We start from the raw sequence: 14,366 nt of genomic DNA on the forward strand, positions 1-14,366 counted from the left end.
CGACGTTGAAATCAAAACTCATTAAACGTTATCCTAGATCTCCGAGAGGAAACCAGTTCTGTGACCGTAGAGTCCTCGTGTGTGACGGAAACACGGCGGAAAGAAAACTGGACTCAACGCGACGCGATGAAGGCCTCACTCCCGCCTTTCTTTCACGTTGTTTTCAGCACAGAGAGAAAACCAGACACGCTGCTCAGCTTCCAGCCCAGCTGCATGCACGTCCCCTGGCGTTAGCCAACTTCCCCCAACCCACCAGGGCCCTCCATCCCAGAAGGCCGCTTCCTCTGAGAGGACCAGGGCCCTCCATCCCAGAAGGCCGCTTCCTCTGAGAGGACCAGGGCCCTCCATCCCAGAAGGCCGCTTCCTCTGAGAGGACCAGGGCCCTCCATCCCAGAACCAGAAGGCCGCTTCCTCTGAGAGGGCCAGGGCCCTCCATCCCAGAAGGCCGCTTCCTCTGAGAGGGCCAGGGCCCTCCATCCCAGAAGGCCGCTTCCTCTGAGAGGGCCAGGGCCCTCCATCCCAGAACCAGAAGGCCGCTTCCTCTGAGAGGGCCAGGGCCCTCCATCCCAGAAGGCCGCTTCCTCTGAGAGGGCCAGGGCCCTCCATCCCAGAAGGCCGCTTCCTCTGAGAGGGCCAGGGCCCTCCATCCCAGAACCAGAAGGCCGCTTCCTCTGAGAGGGCCAGGGCCCTCCATCCCAGAAGGCCGCTTCCTCTGAGAGGGCCAGGGCCCTCCATCCCAGAAGGCCGCTTCCTCTGAGAGGACCAGGGCCCTCCATCCCAGAACCAGAAGGCCGCTTCCTCTGAGAGGGCCAGTGTCACTCATGTCTGTTTTCACCCTGATCCACCTCCAAAAATGAACATATAGATGGATTGTTTGGAACAGCAAAAGATGGTCGATAATTATGTCTCAAAAAAACAAAACAAACAAACAACAACAAGAACCACCCACGGGCGTCCGGGTAGTGTAGCGGTCTATTCCGTTGCCCACCAACACAGGAGTCTTGGCTTCAAATCCCGTGTTACCTCCGGCTTGGTCGGGCGTCCCTACAGGTGCAGTCGGCTCTGTGCGTAACTGGAGTCCCCTGACTTCCGGTTTCTACTGCAGCGGTCAAGCCAGTTTCCTGGTTGTTGGTGTGTGCTATTGACAATGGCATATTTTTTGTGATGCCTGCAAGATTTAGCATGGATAAACGTCAACGACACGCACACAACTGCCCACACACTTCCACCTGCACCTCCCAGCAAACGGGCGGAAAGTTTCAAGTTGTACACATCAAGTTACGTCCATCCGACCGGACCATCCTCATAACTGTGGACGTAACTTGACTTGAAACTATCTGTCCTGGTCGCTGCACTAGCGCCTCCTCTGGTCGGTCGGGGTGCCTGTTTGGGGGGGCAGCGTTCCCGCGGGGTCTTAAATTTCCATCCATCCATTATCCAAACGGCCTTATCCTGGTCTCAGGGTCGCGGGGAGGCGCCCTGGACAGGCCGCCAGGCCAGCAGAACTTTAGGCCTTAAAAAGTCTTAAAATTGATCTAAAATGTGTCTTTCGGCCTTACATATGACTTTGATAGGTCTTGCAAATGTAAGGAGTGGTTGTCAGAGCTAATGATGTCCATGGCTCTTTGTGTCCCGATGTTGTCCAGTCAGAAAGGCAGAACTGAGGAAGCCTCTTGGATGAGAGGCGAAGCGTCTTCACGGATATTATATACCAAGTCCAGCTGCACTTGGTTCAGCTCCTTTGGAGAACCATGACGACCTGGATGAAGGAGAACATTCACAGACGTATTTAAACATACGCTCGATTTCAGCAATACTATGAATAACACACACGAAGTGTTAAAAAAGCCCTTTATGTTTAATTTGTTATTATTATTACACCACACACAAACACACTTGCACTCAGTATTGTATAAAATGTGTGCAGCCCAGTGTGTGGGTGGCAGAGTCACACCTCCACACATGATCTGGGAGGTGTAGGAGGAGGTGCCTGTGCTGTGGCTGTTTTCTACTGCATGTTCGTTGAAAGAATAGTTCTGATGGCACGTGGACTTGTTCTTGTTGAACGTTAGTAGATTTATTTGGTAAGTAATTCTAGGACTTTTTTATTTCATAGTCATTTTCCTTCCTTCTTTTTTTTTGCCGTGGAATAGGTCTTAAAATTTGTCAAAGTGGTCTTAAAAAGGTCTTAAAAAGTCTTAAATGTAACCTGTTGAAGCCTGCAGGGGGGGTAGCGTGATCCTCCTTCCTGCTACGTCCCCCTGGTGAAACTCCTCACTGTCAGGTGAAAAGAAGCGGCTGGTGACTCCACATGTATGGGAGGAGACATGTGGTAGTCTGTAGCCCTCCTGGATCAGCAGAGTGGGTGGAGCAGAGACCGGGACGGCTCGGAAGAGTACATGTACCCATACATGTGGAGTCACCAGCCACTTCTTTTCACCTGACAGTGAGGAGTTTCACCAGGGGGACATAGCGCGTGGGAGGATCACGCTATTCCCCCCAGCCCCCCCCCCCCGAATAGGCGCCCCGACCGACCAGAGGAGGCGCTAGTGCAACTACTAGGACACATACCCACATCTGGCTTCCTACTCGCAGACACGGCCAATGGTGTCTGTAAGGACGCCCGACCAAGTCGCACGTAACACAGGGATTCGAACTGGTGATCTCCCTGTTGGTAGGCAATAGAATAGACTGCTACACTACCCGGACACCCCCCTCTCATGCTCCATCTTAAATCTTAATTCTACTGTTGAAGTTTTTGGATTTCTAAAATGTCACAATCATCCTGATGTAATCCCACAGTTCAGTGCGTCTCATCATCATGTCTTTATTTTGAATTGGGACTATTTTTAAATTGCCTTCACATTTCACATTACATTACTTTACAGTCATTCAGCCGACGCTTTTATCCAAAGCGACTTACAATAAGAGCATGATTCAACTTGGGAAATCAGGAGAACTACTTGTCATCAGAGGTCATATGTGCATCTAAACAAGCTTCTAAGAGCAAAACCAGTGCTAAAGTAAAAGCACAAGAAAGAGATTTTTTTTCTTTTTTATGAGTGAATACAATAAGTGCTAAGAACAAGTAACAGTAGTAGTTCTTGAAGAGGTGAGTTTTCAACCTGCATCAAAAGACGGGCAGCGACTCCGCTGTCCTGACATCAGTGGAGAGTTCATTCCACCACTGTGGGGCCAGGACAGAAAAGAGCCGGGACCGGGTCGATCGGCAGCAGGGGCGTCTGAACGATGAGGCAACCAGGCGTCCTGAGGCAGCAGAGCAAAGTTGTCGGACGGGGGTGTAGGGCTTGACCATGGCCTGGAGATAGGAAGGAGATGTTCCTTTCACTGCCTTGTAGGCTAGCACGGTGCTAGTCTGGTGCTAGCCTGGTGCTAGTAGCACCAGAGTCTTAAACTGGATGTGAGCAGCTACTGGGAGCCAGTGTAGGGACATGAGAAGGGGAGTTGTGTGGAAGAACTTAGGGCAGTTGAAAACCAGATGAGCTGCATCTTTCTGAACAAGCTCCAGAGGTCTGATGGCCGACGTCGGGGCGCCAGCAAGGACAGAGTTGCCTTAGTCCAGCCAGGAGATGACCAGAGCCTGGATGAGCACCTGTGCTATCTCGTCAGTGAGGAATGGGTGAATCCTTTTGATGTTATAGAGGAGAAATCTGCAGGAGTGAGCAACTGATGCAACGTTTGCAGCAAACAACAGTTGGTCGTCCAGGATCACACCCAGATTCCTCGCAGTCCGAGTTGGCGTCACCACGGTATTGTCAATGGTGATGGCCAGGTCTCGGTGAGGGCAACCTTTCCCCGTGAGGAACATCAGCTCTGTCTTGTCCCAATTGAGCTTCAGGTTGTGTGTCACCATCCACTTCGAGACATCAGTCAAGCATGCAGCAATGCATGTCTCTGCTTGTGTGTCAGAGGGAGGAAAGACAACATCAGCTGGGTTTCATTGGCATAACAATGGTAAGAGAAGTCATGCACGTGAATAACAGAACCCAGGGATGTCGTGTACGGGGAGAAAAGGAGAGGACCCAGAACCGAACCTTGTGGAATGCCTGAAGTCAGTCTGCAAGACACAGATCAACACAGACCTCCTCCATGTCACCTGATAGGAGCGACCCGTCAGGTAGGATGCAAACATTGAGAGTGCAGAGTCTGTGACACCCAGCCCCTCGAGGGTAGAGAGGAGGGTCTGGTGGTTCACTGTGTCGAACGCAGCTGACAGGTCCAGGAGTATCAGGAAGAGAGAGTTCATAGCGTGCAGTGATTCTGTCACTGCAAGGAGGGCCGTCTCTGTCGAGTGACCCACCTTGAACCCAGACTGGTTGGAGTCCAGGAGGTTGTTCTGGTGGAGGTACAAAGAAAGTTGGTTAAAGACAGCACGTTCGAGAGTTTTGGATAGAAAGGGTAGAAGGGAAACCGGTCTGTAGTTTTTGAGATCAGAGGGGTTAAGTGATGGTTTCTTGAGAAGGGGGGTGACTCTAGCAGTCTTGAAGGCAGATGGAAAGCATCCTGCCTGGAGGGAGGTGTGGATGAGGTGGGTTAGAAAGGGAAGGAGTTCAGGTGCTATACACTGAAGAAGAGGGGAGGGGACCGGGTCAAGGGAGCATGTGGTGGGGCGACTGGATATGATGAGGTTGAGGACCTCGTCGGGGGAGAGGGGAGCGAGGTGGAATAGGGTGGGACGTGGAGAGGTGAGGGAGGGTGCAGAGGGTGGGCTAGTGCAAAGAGCGCTAACCGGGTGGTGGGAAAAAGGAGGCTCTGATGTCATTTACCTTCTTGTCAAAGAAGTTAGCGAAGTCATCAGGGAGAAGAGAGGAAGTAGGAGGAGGAGCTGGGGGTTGAAGAAGTGTAGAGAAGGTTTCAAAGAGTTTCTTAGGATTAATAATTTCTAATATTTTTATGTACATAACACCTTACTAAAACAATGTTACAAAGTGCTTCATAAAAAAAAAAACATAAAACCAGACAAGGCAGGAATAACAGTAAGATCAAATAAGAGTAAAATTAAAAACAGTAAAAATAAAAACAAATATCAAACATTTGTAAAAGCTTTCATAAAAGAAAAGTTTTAAGACGAGATTTAAAAGAAGCTAAAGACTTAGTTCGTCCTTGCCCCCAGCAGGAAGAGAGTTCCATAGTGTGTGGGCTCTAACAGAAAAGGCTGGTCACCCTTTGTAACCAACCGAGACCTGGGAATAACCAGCAGGGCTCCATCTGCAGACCTTAATGGTCGAGGGGGGACATACCAAGTCAATAAATAACAAATGTATAAAGGAGCAAGACCATTTAAAGCCTTAAAAGTAAAAGTAAAATATTAAAATCAATTCAAAATATAACAGGTAGCCAGTGTAGGGAGGCAAGCACAGGAGTGATATGGTCATGCCTCCTTGTCCCTGTGATGAGCCGAGCAGTGGGATTTTGTACCAGCTGCAGATGGTGGAGTGAGCCCTTGCTGATACTAGAAGTGCATGACAGTAGTCGAGTCGCGAAAAGATAAAAGCGTGTACAACTTTTTGCAAATCGTTAATTGATAAAAATGAACTAATTTTGGAGATTAGCTTGAGCTGGAAAAAGCATGACTGAACAACATGTTTAATTTGATTGTCAAAACTCAGGTTAGCATCAAATATTACCCCAAGATTCCTAGCAGCCTGTTTAAGACTACATGACAGACCACCAAGATTAGTAGCAAACGGACTGATGGAATTTTTGGGACCGAACAGAATGACCTCAGACTTATCATCAATAAATTTAAGGAAATGTTTGGAAAGCCAGGATTTAATGTCGGTGAGGCCAGTTGTGAGATTGGCTAGGGCGCTAGGATCAGTACCTTTTAGTGGCATGTATAACTGAGTGTCATCAGCATAAAAATGGTAGAGCACATCGTGACTTTGAATGACCTGGCCAAGGGGCAGCATGTATATAGAGAAGAGAAGGGGGGCAAGAACTGAGCCTTGAGGGACACCACAACTCAACTGAGCCACTGAGGAGGTCGAGTTACCCAGAACAACAGAGAAAGTTCTGTTGGTGAGGTAAGAGTGTAATAAGTTAAGAGCCGAGCCCTTGATGCCAACCCAAGTCTCTAAGCGATGTAGGAGGATGTTGTGATCAACCATGTCAAAGGCAGCACTTAAGTCCAAAAGAACTAAAATTGAGCAGTCACCTCTGTCTGCATTCAGCAGTAGAACATTAGTGATCTTAACTAGAGCTGTCTCAGTACTATGAAGTGCTCTAAAACCAGACTGTAAACTATTAAAAACAGTATTTGTGTTCATAAAAGAAATTAACTGAGAAGAAATTACTCTCTCCAGAACCTTAGATGAAAAAAGACAATTTAGAGATTGGCCTGTAGTTACTAAGGGACAGGGGGTCTACAATTAGGTTACTTCAGCAATAGGTGAATGATGGCATGCTTAAAACTGTCTGGAAAAGAACCGGAGGCCAGGGAATTATTAAGAATTTGAAGAATAATGGGGCTGATAGTGGAAAATACCTCCCTGAGTCGCTTAGTGGGAATGATGCCTAGGATGCAGGAGGAGGAGCTCATATTGGAGATTTCTTGTAAATTAACATTAAGTTTTTAAGGATGTAATGTGTTAGTTCGGACTTGTTGGCCTTCCATTGTCGTTCAAAGTCTTCTAAGGCCACGGGTGTGATCATTCAGCCACGGGAGGTTATTTAATTTTTGTTTCCTAGTTTTAAATGGTGCAATTCGGTCGAGGATGGATTGGCACTGGTCATTGAATGAATTTAATAGTGCATCTGGATTGAGGGGGGATAAAGAGGGATTAAAGGATGATGAATTAAAAGCATCACAGAATTTAACTGCAGAGCCAGCGTTGAGAATGTGAGATCATGTTGTAGGATAATAACTAGGAGTAGCGAGCTGTAGTGGGACTTTGAAAATGATAGTGTTATGGTCAGATACATGCATATCCACCAAATTAAGACATTCGAGAGAGAAACCAGAGGAGAGTACAAGGTCTAAAATGTGGCCTTTGGAGTGTGTGTGGCCCCTTTAACAGATTGAATGAAGTTAAAAGAATCTACAAGATCCAAAAAATGTGAGGTGATGGAATGGGAAGGACAGCACACGTGAATATTAAAATCGCCAAGAATAAGCACCCTGTCATAGGCACCCTGAACAATGTTAGCCACAGGAGGTGGGGCGGCTGCATTATCAGGAGCATCGGCAGGAGTATCGGCTGGGTTGACCGGGGGAGTTGTCAGACAGTGTCGCGTAGTGATTAGAGAGCCTTAGGCGAGGGGGAGAGGCAGCTCCGTCTGAGTCCCGCTTACGACTGCGGAACACCACTTCAGCCCAGGAAGACTGGTAGTTAGTTGTTGAGGCGGAGTGCTCACTGACGGATTAGAGGCAGAGGATAGGATTTTAGAGCGATAGAAGGCAGCTTTAGCAGCGGAAAGGGAGGGGGAGAAAGTGGAAACAAGATATTGGAAGTTGAGAGGGCCCTCTGGAAGTTTACCTTTTTTCCATTTGCACTCTGCCACTCTTAGGCTCCGTCTGTCAGTACGTACTGAGTTGGACAGCCAAGGGGCAGGTGGAGTTGAGCGTGCAGGCCTGGAGGTGAGGGGACAGAGATTGCCCAGAGAAGAGGGGAGGGTAGAGAAAAGAAGATCAGTAGCAGTGTCAGTTGGTAGGAGAGAGAAAAATTCAGGTGTAGGGAGGATAGAGGTAACAGAGGAAGAAAGATCAGTGGCGGAGAGAGAGCAGAGGTGTCTACAGGTGGAAACCATGTTGGTAGGAGGAGGGGCTGAGGGGTGGGAAGAGGGGGAGAGAGAGTAGGACATGAAATAGTGGTCAGCGAGCTGGAGGGGAGTAACAGAGAGATTGGAAATAGGACAGTGTCTAGTAACGATAAGGTCCAGCTGGTTGCCAGCCTTATGGGTAGGAGGAGAGGGTGAGAGGTGAAGGTCAAAGGAGGAGAGGAAAGAGAAGAAGATCTAGCTTGTCAGTGTGGATGTTGAAGTCACCAAGAAGGATAAGTGCAGAGTCATCAACAGGGAAGTGCAAGACAAGTATTTCAAGCTCCTTCAGAAACTCACCAAGGGGGCCTGGTGGCCGGTACACAACCACAATGGTGAGTTTGACCTGATAAGAGACAGTAACAGCATGAAATTCAAAAGAGGGCGGAGAGAATTGTGGAATGGAAACAAGAGATATTTCCATTTCGGGGAAATTAGCGGGCAAGTACCAGCACCTCGCCTCCCAGCTCTGGGAGTGTGAGAAAAAGAGTACACATCAGACAGAGCTGCGGGTGTGGTAGTGTTTTCTGGCATGATCCAGGTCTCAGTTAGAGCAAGAAAGTTGAGGGAGAGCAAGGATGCATAGCCTGGGATAAACTAAGCTGTCAGCACTGCAGACTGGCAATTCCAGAACCCTCCCGTCACCACTTGCTCAACGTGAGTGGAGAGAGTGGGATAGATGAGATTGGTAGGATCGCAGCGCCTAGGAGTGACCCAACATCTATTCCAGCCCCGGGGAGAGGGAAGAACAGGAACGCGAAGGAAATGCATAGTCTATACTAGGTACACAAAATACAGATGACTGACCAGATCTACAAAGAGCAGTCCTAGCTTGACGAAGCCTTGGCCTGAAAAAGTCACGCTTGCCTTTGTTCACTTCAGCCTTCCTTCAACCTAGACCTGTTTGCCCTCGGCTTGTTTGCCTGATGCTTCCAAGTAGCAGCAGTGATTTATAGAACACTGATTGCTAATTTTCTACCAGGAGTGCAGGCCACACCCTGGCCACTTAGCACCCAGTTTGCCAAAGTGCTAAACTGAAACTAGGCCTATTGCCAGAAACTGGTCACGTATGTAAACTTCTGTCAGACCTCACACAAAACTATTAAAACTGCAAACAGCAAGGTACGGAGGAATATATTTATAATCTGAAAGGATAACCAATTCAAAACAGCTAGGCAACAATAAATATTTAAGGACACACAAGGTGAAAACAGCTACAGCTAGAATAAGATCCCACTAGTTCCCACTAGGAACCAGCAGCGGATGTATAGAGAAAAGGACTAATACTCAAGCAGCTGGAATAAGACTAATAGCAACTTGTTAAGCAAGAAAGATGATACTTACTCTATTCGCAAGAAAGATGATACTTACTCTATTCTAGATGAACCAGCAATTCAGAATCCCTCCAGAAGTTGAAATGCACACTCAGGAGAGTGGTGATAGGAGTTACTACTAATATACTTACGAATACTTACCACCTGAGGGCAGTAGCCACAAACGTACCTACTTTTAAGTTATACCAGTATTGTCTTTAGTAGTCTGTAGGATTCCGGCAGAAGACACCGCACAATACTTAATGCACATGTTAGCTGAGTTGTCACAGTACTAAAGGAGCTGGGCCTGGGAGTAGAAACGCTATGTACAGCAACCTCATTAGGACGGCCTTGATGCAGGAACGCTATGCACATAAATCTGATTAAGACACGTGCTACACCTGCAAGACAACATGAGGGAAACGGAACCGACAGTGACAAAAGGAAACCAAGAAGAAGAAGATCACGCCTGTCTCCGAAAAGAACCACGCCTTGTTGATTTAGTATATATGATTATGTTCTTCCACTATTTGGCAGACGACTCCCTGTTGCACCGAGGGTACGTCTCCAGCGCTGCTACATTACCTGTGCCTTGCCCTTGGGTGAATAAATTCCATTTCTTTTGGTTGACGGAGTGCCTCAGTTTTCAGTCATTTTACCTGTGAACTATTTGTTGTGTGCCAATAAAACGACACGAACCAGCAAGAAGTCGTCTGACTTCTTATTTGCCTATGTCGACCTGAATCAAAGAACCGGGCGAGCCTTTTGCAAATGTGAACACTCAACAGTACCTTCATAAATAGTTGTAATTGTTGAACCCACGTTTCTTCATTTATAATAAGAAACATTGCATGGTACCAGGAGTTGTCCAGAGACAGCCGTCTTGGAAGGTTTGAAGCCGCCTGACGCTGTGAATTGGACTGGAAATGTGGACTACGAATGATGGACGTTCAAACAGCCACTCATGCTGTACCTGCAAGCCCTCGGACTGGATGACAAACTGGACTCACGGAAGACTGCACTGCTACTTACCGTCACGGGACCTCAAGCATTGGAGGTATACAACACGTTTGTTTACACCGACGCAGCTGATAAGGACACGTTCGTCGAAGTTGTCAAGAAGTTTGATGAACATTGTTCGCCAAAGAAAAACGAGACATTCGAACAGTACGTGTTTCGCATGCGCACGCAGCAAAATGGTGAGAGTTGACTTTTGTTTTTAATGGACTTGAAATTGAAAGCTAAGACGTGCAATTTTGGAGAGCTGCATGATTCAACGATCCGGGATCAATTAGTGTTTGGCATTATGACAGGAAAGTGAGAGAGAGATTACTACGAGAAACGGACCTTACCTTAGCTGGAGCTGTGAGGATATGCCATGCTAGTGAGGTAGCCCTGCAACATGCTAGAACGTTCGGTGGTAGCGCGAAGGAAAGTGAAAAAGACATCGCAGCGATAGCCACTGTGCCTGCACAGGCACAGAAACAGAACATCATGGCAGTCGAAAGAGCAAAAGGGCTTAGAGACTTTTAATGGCAAAGACGTGGCACTCGACATGCAACAAAACAATGCCCAGCTTATGGCAAAGTCTGTAATAAATGTGAAGGACAGAATCACTACGCGAAACAATGCTCTTCCAAGGGGCAACAAAGCCGAGGTGAACATGTGCATGCAGTGGAAGAAACTGATCTCTGTGATTCATTCTTCGTGGGAATGGTAGCGCAGGAAGATGTCACACCTAAAGCGACTGAACAGTCAGGTGTGAACAGAGTTGAGCAGGACAAGTGGACTGTTCCATTGCATATAAAGGGAGCTGTCATTCCTCTCAAGCTGGACACAGGAGCAAAGGCTAACTTGACAAATGAGCTCGACGTCAAAGCCATGAAGGTAAAGCCACGCATTCGTCCAAATTCTGTTTCACTCAAAGCCTACAATGGACAGCCCATCAACACCAAAGGCAAATGCAGACTCAAGGTGAGAGTTAAAGGAAGAAAACTCAACATCATGTTTGTAGTACTTCCAGAGGGACACGACTCACTGCAAGGTGACCAGGCATGTGAAAATCTAGGCTTAGTCAAGAGGGTGTATGGCATCAATGTCAGCGCACAGAACAGCGTAGAGTCAATAGTGGGTCAGTATCCAGACAGCTTCAAAGGGTTTGCTATCTTACCGTTCACCTACAAGATACAGCTAAAAGATGATGCAAAGCCAGTCGAATGACGTCACTGGGAGTCATAAAAAAGGTGGAGAAGCCCACAGAGTGGGTGAATTCGATGGTATGTGTCAAGAAACAGAACGGCGACCTAAGTGTGTGCATGGATCCGAAAGACCTGAATGCCAACATAAAGAGGGAACATTACCAAATTCCATCCAGAGAGGAAATAACAAGTGAGATGGCTGGTGCAAAGTTCTTCAGCAAGCAGGATGCATCCCAGGGCTTTCGGCAGATAAAACTACATGAGGATAGCGCAAAGTACTGTCCATTCAATACACCGTTTGGCCACTACTCTTTCCAAAGGCTGCCTTTTGGAATCTCCTCTGCTCCCGAAGTGTTCCACAGGACCATGGAGCGCATCATAGAGGGTATTGATGGGGTACGTGTGTATGTGGATGACATTGTGCTATGGGGATCCACACTGGAGCAGCACAGATTCCCTTAGCAAAGGCACTTTATAAAGTGACATTGTGTAATTTTTCTGTTAAGTGAATGAGACACGACGCTTTATTCGTGTAGAGGAAGTGACTCTCACTACGAGACTTGATAAAAATGAGCACAGGATTTTAGATGTTTTTGTCCTCAGTGACGGCTTGTTGGTGGCAGAGGTTGCAGCAAAATGTGTTTGATCCGTAGCTAAAGAAGCATTCATCCATTATCCCCCCCCCCCCCCGAACAGGCGCCCCGACCGACCGACCAGAAGAGGCGCTAGTGCAGCAACCAGGCCACATACCCACAGCTGGCTTCCCACCCGCAGGCACGGCCAATTGTGTCTGTAGGGACGCCCAAACAAAGCAGGAGGTAACACGGGGATTCAAACCAGCGATCCCTGTGTTGGTAGGCAATGGAATAGACTGCCACGCCACCCGGACGCCCTTGAACATGAATTTCTGAAAAGAACTTTTCCTTGAAAATGACGAGTTGTTAAAAAAAGAAAGAAAGAAAAGCCTTTCAGTTCTGATCCGGGCCGTGTTCTGCATGGCTGCAGATGAACAGAGAAGAGTGGAAGTCACGAGCTTGAAACGAGTGAAAGTCTCCAAAGAGGAGAGAAGACAGACCCAGAGAGGGAACAACACGCCAACTCCTCCTCTTATTTTACAGGGTTACAACAATACCACAGGTCATCGCACTGTGTGAAAAGAATCTGCCTTACTCATCTTTTCAATTCACCCATCAGTGTGCAATCACACACACACACACACACACACACACACACACACACACACACACATACACACACACACCAAGCATGAATCTCTCATAAAGCTGACAGTGAAATGTGATTTGTGTGAGTTGGAGGCTGAGACACGGCTCGCTAAGCGGCTGTGATGAAGCGAGGCGGAGGCTGGTAGGAGTCAGTTCTCCATATGCGAGCAGGCCGCGGTTCCACGCTGCTAAAATGCTTCGTTAAAACTGACACAGAACTCGGCAAACTCAAGTGAGAAAATCCCCAAACCAGGCAACACAATCTGCCAGGGCCTTAAGACATTTCAGCCTGCTGAGATTTCTTTAAAGAAGGTCAAAACACCTGTTGACCTGGGAGACCAGAAATCTTAAAACAAGATAACTTCCATCCATCCATCCGTCCATTATCCATCCGTCCATTACCCGAACGGCTTATCCTGCTCTCAGGGTCATGGGCATGCTGGAGCCTATCCCAGCAGTCACTGGGCGGGAGGCGGCGAGATACCCTGGACAGGCCGCCAGGCCATCACAGGGCCCCCCCCCCCCACACACACACACACATTCATACCTAGGGACAATGCAGTCAGCAGTTAGCAGAGGGGACGAGTCCCTGCTAACTTCTGAAAAACATGAAGTTGTTCCCCCCAAGAAATTATTTCTAAATAAATTATATAATTGAAAATGTTTATTTGCTATAAGTTGACTCCACTTTTGAAATAATTCACACTTAAGCAAAACACTTTTTGATGGTTGTGTTTGTGTGCCCCCCCCCCCCCCCATATCCTGCTCGTTGCATATACTAAACAGAGTGGGAATTTGGTAAATAAAGTTAACGGTTTACTTCATCCTGATACCTTTGCCTGCTATCGGGCTACGTTTCCCAGATTCCACTGCTGTAGCCTGTCCGAGTTGCGTCTTCAGTGAGTCTAGTAGTGCCTGGTGTGACTGGTGGCTGCTACTGACCTGATCATAACAGATAGCTCTGGGCACAAGTCAAAGTCTAGTAATGATGTCCTACTGATGGACCTAGAAAGCAAGCTTAAACAGTGGCTACTTACTTACTAACAGGAGGAGACTTTCATGTTGCTTTAGACGAAGCTGCTGACAGGTGGCCCCCGTGTCAAAGGTCTAATCAGGACTCCTCGTTAAAGCTGTTCATGGACAGATGTGATATTGTAGATATATGGAGACAGGAGTTTAAAACTGAGAGAGTTTATACTTGGAGCAACAGGGGTGGCTCTAGACTGTCACACTTAGATTACTGGCTTGTTTCTAAAAATGTGCCTAAGGATTTGTGTACAGTCAAGGTGATGGCCACTCCACTTACAGGCCACAACAGCATCTACATGAATGTCAGGCTGGTGTCTGGTCATGGTCGTATCACAGGTTGCTCTTTGCTGAAACTTGCTATTGTTAAAATGGAATTGGAACGGATTATTACCTTTTATTGGAATAAAGCACAAGCCGAGGGATTGTTTGGCTGTAATTGGGAGCTCCTAAAATATGAAAGTGCTAAATATTTAAGGCAGTATGGAAGTGATTATGCCAAAGCCAACACGTCATGGAGGAGAGGGTGGTTTCTGAAATTGCTTCCCTCAATAATTTGCCACCAGAGGAAGTGAATGATAAACCCATTGTTAGGCTTGCAGAGTCGCAGAACAAATGGATGGCTTGTATAGAGAGAGGGCTGAGGGGGCCTTTGTAAGATCCAGGTTGAAATGGCTGGAACATGGCGCGCAAATGTCTAAATTAGAAAGCAAAGAGGCAAATATAAACTTTTGTCACAGCTGAATATTAATGGGTCTTGTACTGATAATGCAGATGATATATCTAAATTTTGTTAGAATTACTATTCTAATCTATACAGATCAAAG

General features: G+C 47.3%; 1 pseudogene; it reads right to left on the bottom strand.

The window, feature by feature from the left end:
• Positions 1-3,109: 3,109 nt before the first annotated feature.
• On the bottom strand, positions 3,110-8,478 carry LOC130124769 (uncharacterized; annotated as a pseudogene).
• Between the last annotated feature and the right edge of the window lie 5,888 nt (positions 8,479-14,366).

Source organism: Lampris incognitus, chromosome 15 (genome assembly GCF_029633865.1).
Source record: "Lampris incognitus isolate fLamInc1 chromosome 15, fLamInc1.hap2, whole genome shotgun sequence".
Taxonomy (NCBI): domain Eukaryota; kingdom Metazoa; phylum Chordata; class Actinopteri; order Lampriformes; family Lampridae; genus Lampris; species Lampris incognitus.